We start from the raw sequence: 6000 nt of genomic DNA, 5'->3' as shown, positions 1-6000 counted from the left end.
CAATTGCCAAGTGGTTGTGTTTGCAGAAAGAGGCAGTCTCCATGTTCACTTAGCAAGAGGAAGACTTTCAATTTTCAGGGCCATACTTAGGACAATATAATTACATCAAAGTTATATGTTAGTTCATCAAAGATGAGTCTGCAAGGAAAACATCTATTTTCCCTTGATTTACTGGCCTCATCCATTCTGGATTTGTAGTGTCATTCAGGAGTTTTCCAATAGTCCTTAGAAATCCCATTCAAAGTCTTGCATACACAACACAGAATTGCATACATTGGGACAATTTAATATATCTTTTTGATTTTATGTAATTTAAATAACAGTTTCATTCTTTTGTTTTTGTAGATGAATATGCTAAAAAATTATTTTTTATTGTTTTAAAGAATATCAATGACCAAAAATAGAGAGTGATGTGCATATACAAACTTGTACTTTCATGTTCTTTGGGGTTAGCTCATTGTCCATGCTCCAGAAGTGACACAAAAATACAGGATTATTGTGGGAATTGGAACAGTATTACCACCAGAACAAAATGGTTGGAAAAAAGATTTCTGTGACAAACATGATATTTTAATGGCTTTAACTTAGATTCCAAAATCGTTATCTGTCATTCACCAGGAATAGGAAGGGAGGGAAATTTGTATTCAGGAGGAAGCAGTATGCTGGTCTTTAATACTCTGTACTTGGAGACTGACTCTGGGCCAGTTTTTGGAGTCTTGGTCTCATTATTTTTTCAAAGTCATTAGATTTTGTGTAAACTGTAAACCACAGTTTCCCCATCATTTGGTTATGCAATGGCTGACAAGAAACACAGCAAAAATCCAGTGTGGAATATTTGAAAGAAGCATGTAGCCTTACAGCATGCCCAGTCCAAAAAACTGTTATAGAAGAAAAATGGGCATGGTTTTGGTTTTGTTATGAAACTCTCTGAACTGTTTGGGTAATTTTTGTCTATGTTGAATAATTTCAGGGCTAGTTTCTTCCTGAAGACAGTAATTTTTCTTACTGTGTTAAAACACTGACACAGTACCAGATGTATTAAAAGCATGCTCCATTATTAGTACACAAACTGAAACTGAAATCCTACACAACTAAGTATTTGACAATAAACATTTGAATCTCCCTTCTGTTGTATATTGCCATTGACATAAAATACAACAAATGCACTGGACATAGACTACAGAAGTTGAAATTACTTCCCTCTGAAACAGCTTTTATGATCTTGCCATAGTATATGGGGTCTCTGTGTGGCTATACATATTTTGAGCAAGATCAATATAAAAATGTTTATTTAAACAGGAACTTATGTTCTGATTCAAAACAAAAAATTAAATCTGATGCCTTCATAAATATGCTTACATTTAAATAAACGTGTACACTTCACAAAAAGAAAAAAACAACCTGTAAAGCAACATGCAAATTATTATTAAGAAAATAGCCAACAAATAAATTCCCTTTCGTTTGCAATTTGATTTTGAAATCATTTACAAAGGCATGGTTAAAGTCCTACTAGACAAGCTATAGAGCTCTGTACTATTAAATACACTTATTATAAACTGGGTTAGTTTGTCCTTCAGGGCAATGCCACAATAGTTAAGGCAGTGCCAAAAAATCACTCGCTTGCAGAATATTTACTTGGAAATAAGGAGCACACTGAAAGCCAATGTCAGTGGCTTCAAGATCCTGTCTCACCAACTCAAGGATTCCAGGTAGTGGGAGGCACAACATGAGCAGCATTATGCAGGGGATGGGAAAGGCTTAACCTCATATGGCTGCATGGTTCAAAAAGTGTTTAATATTTGCTCTTTTTTTCGTTTCATTTTTTTGCTTTTTTTTTTTTTTAAGAGTTTAACTTTTTTGTCTGATCAGGCAATTGGATGCATTACAAGAACAGCTCATTTCCTTTAAATGAAATAACATGGCACAGCAGTTCCCAAGCTGTAATATGTTGATTAGGGTTGTGTGTAAACTGCAATCAGATGATAGCTGAACTGGTTTGAAAGTATAAATTCAGAGGAGGAATACATTTAAAATGCATGATTAAGAAAGCTGGTATAACCAGGTGTCTAAGCCTCAAGTGCAGTGTGAGCTTGGAATGATCCAAGAGCTACTGATAAATGTCAGAGTGGAGAAAAGGAGCTGAGTTGGTGCTTCTCTCCTTGGTTGTACAGTGCTGAGCACTGCACATTATAAATAATAGATCTTTCTACAGAGAGTTAACTTATTCCTTAATCACCATGAGGGTTGTGGTTGATGTGTTTGAATCCCAGTTCAAGCATTTGCAGCTGCTCTGACATGTATTCCTTTATGCCCTTGGAAGCCAGCCACCCCTTCCCAAAGAGCAGCCCTTATTTTTTCTCTTTCCATGCTTTCCCTGTGCTTGACCTCTGAGGGAAAAATTTCAGTGTAGTTTAAGAAAAATAATTATATTTGTCTTGAAATATTCCTTCTGTCTTAGAAAATAGTCTTTGTAACAACAGCATTTGAGCACTTAGTAAATCTGCTAGTATTTAGAAAGTTTACCTCTGCGTGTGAGAGCAGATATGTATGCATGGGTTATGTCAAGATAGCAAACTGTGACCTAGAAAAACAAAGGGTCACTTGAAGCTTGTCTTCATGTTAGCAGCAGTTGTTTTATTTTGTTTTAAGCTGAGCAATACAAAACTCTTAAGAACACATATGCTTGAAAGCAAACATTAGTCTATATCAGCTTTTCTTCCCAAAAAAAAAGTGTTACACCTTCTCCATGAGACATGTCTGTGCTAGTATGCACCTGGCTGACATTTGTGCTTATCTATGCTGTTGTCATCTTTGATTGTGGGATTAAATTTTGGAAAAGGCAGGAAAAATATTTTTGTATGCCATTTATATAGGTTAGAAATTATGTAAGAGAGAGAAAACAATATGAAAATAATTTTGGCAAATACTGTATAAATATCTAAATTCTTGCATAATCATTCAGTAACTTAAAGATCATACAAAATAATAACATGTCATGAACGTAGTCACATGCTTTATTTCTGAATTAAGTTCCACCGTGGATACAGCTTTTACTTTGGTACTGCTTAACTTCAGCTGAAAGAGAATTTAAAAAAAAGTCCATGTAAATAGAGCTAGAACTTGTTCTAAGTTCTTTCATTTTGGGCACAGGCATGTTGGTGTCTACAAATATACCAATGACCTGGGCATATATTTGTTGCATGCAGTATCACTCACTCACCCCAAGTCACACTGTGAGACACCTCCACAAAGCTCAGTCAGGAAATAAGGAACTCAAATTTCCAAATAAATGCTCTGACATCCATGAAGTAAGAGCTGGTATTGTTTTGCATGTGAATGTATGTGTACACATTTTATCTCAGACCATCAAGCCAGAGCTCTGACAACACTGAGGGTAAGAGGAAAGTACAGATGTATTGTTACTGAGAACGCAGCTGAGGAAAGACATAGACTAAAGCTGGTTTGGCTGGGAAAATACCTAAAGACACATCTCATTAACATGACCCAGTTGAGTTGCAATGCATGTAAGGAGTTTGACATTTAGATGTGCAGGCAAGCATGTACAAACTAACTATGACACAAAACTGGCAGTTCAATCCACAATGGTGAGGCTTGCTAACACCTACAATTTCCTTTAGGTCATTGATAGCAACTGTCTGTTGTAAGCAGAGTGAAAATAATGTCTTCCTAAAGCTTCAGTGAATACAGTATTGTTGTCTGCTTCCTACTATGAGCAACTGCATTATGTGAATGAGGTACAAATTCTTAATTTACTTTGTGCAGTGTATGCAGTTATACAGGTTTTCCTGTGTTTCATCACAGACTTAGTTTCTCTATATCCTATCTGGAGCTGAAGTTGTTACTTGTTGCCCTAATAAGGTGCTTTCAGCTTGTTTGGAATAAGACGTAATTTTGCTGGAATAAGAAGTAATTTTATTCATGATGTGTCCTCTCAGCAGAAGTATATGGCAATTATTCAAACTTGCAAATAGCAGTTTTGTACTTGATCAACCAACGCTCATGTAATTTCTGGACAGCAGTTTCTGAATAAATAACATTCTCCTGTTACAAGAATGCACTTCTACACCTATAGTCAGGGACTTAAGGCTGATCTGTTCCTATCAGTGGGACAAGTGGCTATATTTGGGTTCTTTGATGATCCAGAATCTGTCTCAGACTGGAAGTACAGAAGGCATGATGGACTGGCTGATTTGCTCTGGAGATCTGGTCATTCATGTTAGGGGAACTACATGTATAGCAGTTTTTAAATGTCCTTTCTCTGAGCATTACACAAGATTCATTTTTACATTCTTTCTGGAGCTTCTTCTCAAGAAGATGTGCTCTCTCTCCTGACTTGAATCAGTAGAAAGGATGAGTTCTCCAGCAAAACTCTGTCCATATGATCCTATGGTGTAGGTGCCTCACAGCACAGTGATGTGCACCCAGGTTTTACAGCCATGAGAAGATGAACTCAGTTCCTTCAGGAGTGATGTAAACACTACTTTCTGTCTTTCAACACTTTCTCAGTATTTCCTCACCTCCAGAAGTTCCACCTAGAACTGAAGTCAGAATCATGTGGGAGGATGTAGAAGAAAATGCATCTTGGGAGGAAAGTAAATACTTTTACATCCCCCCTCTCATATTTCCATAGTGTCCCCTTTCCCTTGCAGCCTGTGCTCAGAACCAGGCTGAGCAGCACTTGTAACTAAATAAATCTTGAAGATTTCAGGGCTAGGGCTCTCCTCTCCCCAGCAAATATCTGATCTTTGGGTTGCCTAAGAGGCCATGAACACGCTAGTAAGCAACTCCCTCCTCCATCTGGCTCCAGCTCTTCTCTCCCTGTTCAGATATCCCCCATGGCTCAGAAATAATAACTGGTTTAACAATAAGCTTTCACTCTTTGTAATGCAAATGGTTCCAAAGGCTACTTTGTTGCCATAAAACAATTTGAGCAAGCTTTTGAGCCTTTCAGGGTATTCTTACCCTTCTAGCAGAATGCAGCTCTGTTTTAACAATTGCCTTGTCTTATGCCATTAATGAGGGACAAATGGTCAAGGCAGGACTGTGAGAGGGTAGCTGCTCCCGTGCTTGAAAGCGTGTCTTCTCTGTGCCTGCAGCAACTGAACATGTAATGACAGCGACAAAGGGGTGACAGGTTCTTAGAGCAAGCTTGGGCTGGATTTTCATTGTTTTGAGCAGTGCTGTCCTGGCTTACTTTGGAGATGAGGGGATGTTTTAAGGCTTAAGCAAAAGGCGCTGCCTGATCTTTACTTCTCCTAGACTCAGAGTAAGTAATCTTACTATTACTGTCCTGCTGATTCTAAAGTGCATAAACTCTACTCACAGTAAGAATGGGAACAGCTGTTAAAAAAAGGGTCTCAAATTTGGCACCCAGAGACACCAGCCTTTCCTGAAAATTGTCATCAAAAGTCCATAATATTTTTCTTCAAACAAGGAAAACAACTCAGAATGTACTACAAGTTCCATTTGATGATTATCAATTAATTATGGAATATAATTTAAACACTGATGATGAAAGAATGAAACTGTAACATATCAGGTTTTCTCTCCCCTTTTGTTCAACTAAGTACAGTTAATAATAAAACTAAGATGCTGTTAAGGACTGGATATGAAACAATTCAATATTAAAAATATTTTTAATATTAGATTATGATGATATACTCTTGCAAATCAAAATAATTTACATATGATTCTCAACTTTCACCAACATGTATTATACCTAAGTGCAGTTTAGAAAGAGCTGTCCTATGCTTTTTAAGTTCTGTCAGTTGACATCTTGAGCTTTTTTGTGTTCCTAAAGAAAGAGACATTTAGTAAGCAAAAAAGGATAAAAAATTAGGACCTTTACTTCCAAGCAAGGAAATGTATCTATGTAAAATACAGAAGAATACAGAAGAGATGATCTCATGGAAAAAGTCCTATTTCTGTTAGCACCTTGTCATAGCTTTTTATCTTGTCCGCTGAATCTGGCCAGTTCTA

Source organism: Vidua macroura, chromosome 5 (assembly GCF_024509145.1).
Source record: "Vidua macroura isolate BioBank_ID:100142 chromosome 5, ASM2450914v1, whole genome shotgun sequence".
NCBI classification, from domain to species: domain Eukaryota; kingdom Metazoa; phylum Chordata; class Aves; order Passeriformes; family Viduidae; genus Vidua; species Vidua macroura.
The sequence above is the reverse complement of the archived record's forward strand: the minus strand, read 5'-3'. Positions refer to the sequence as shown.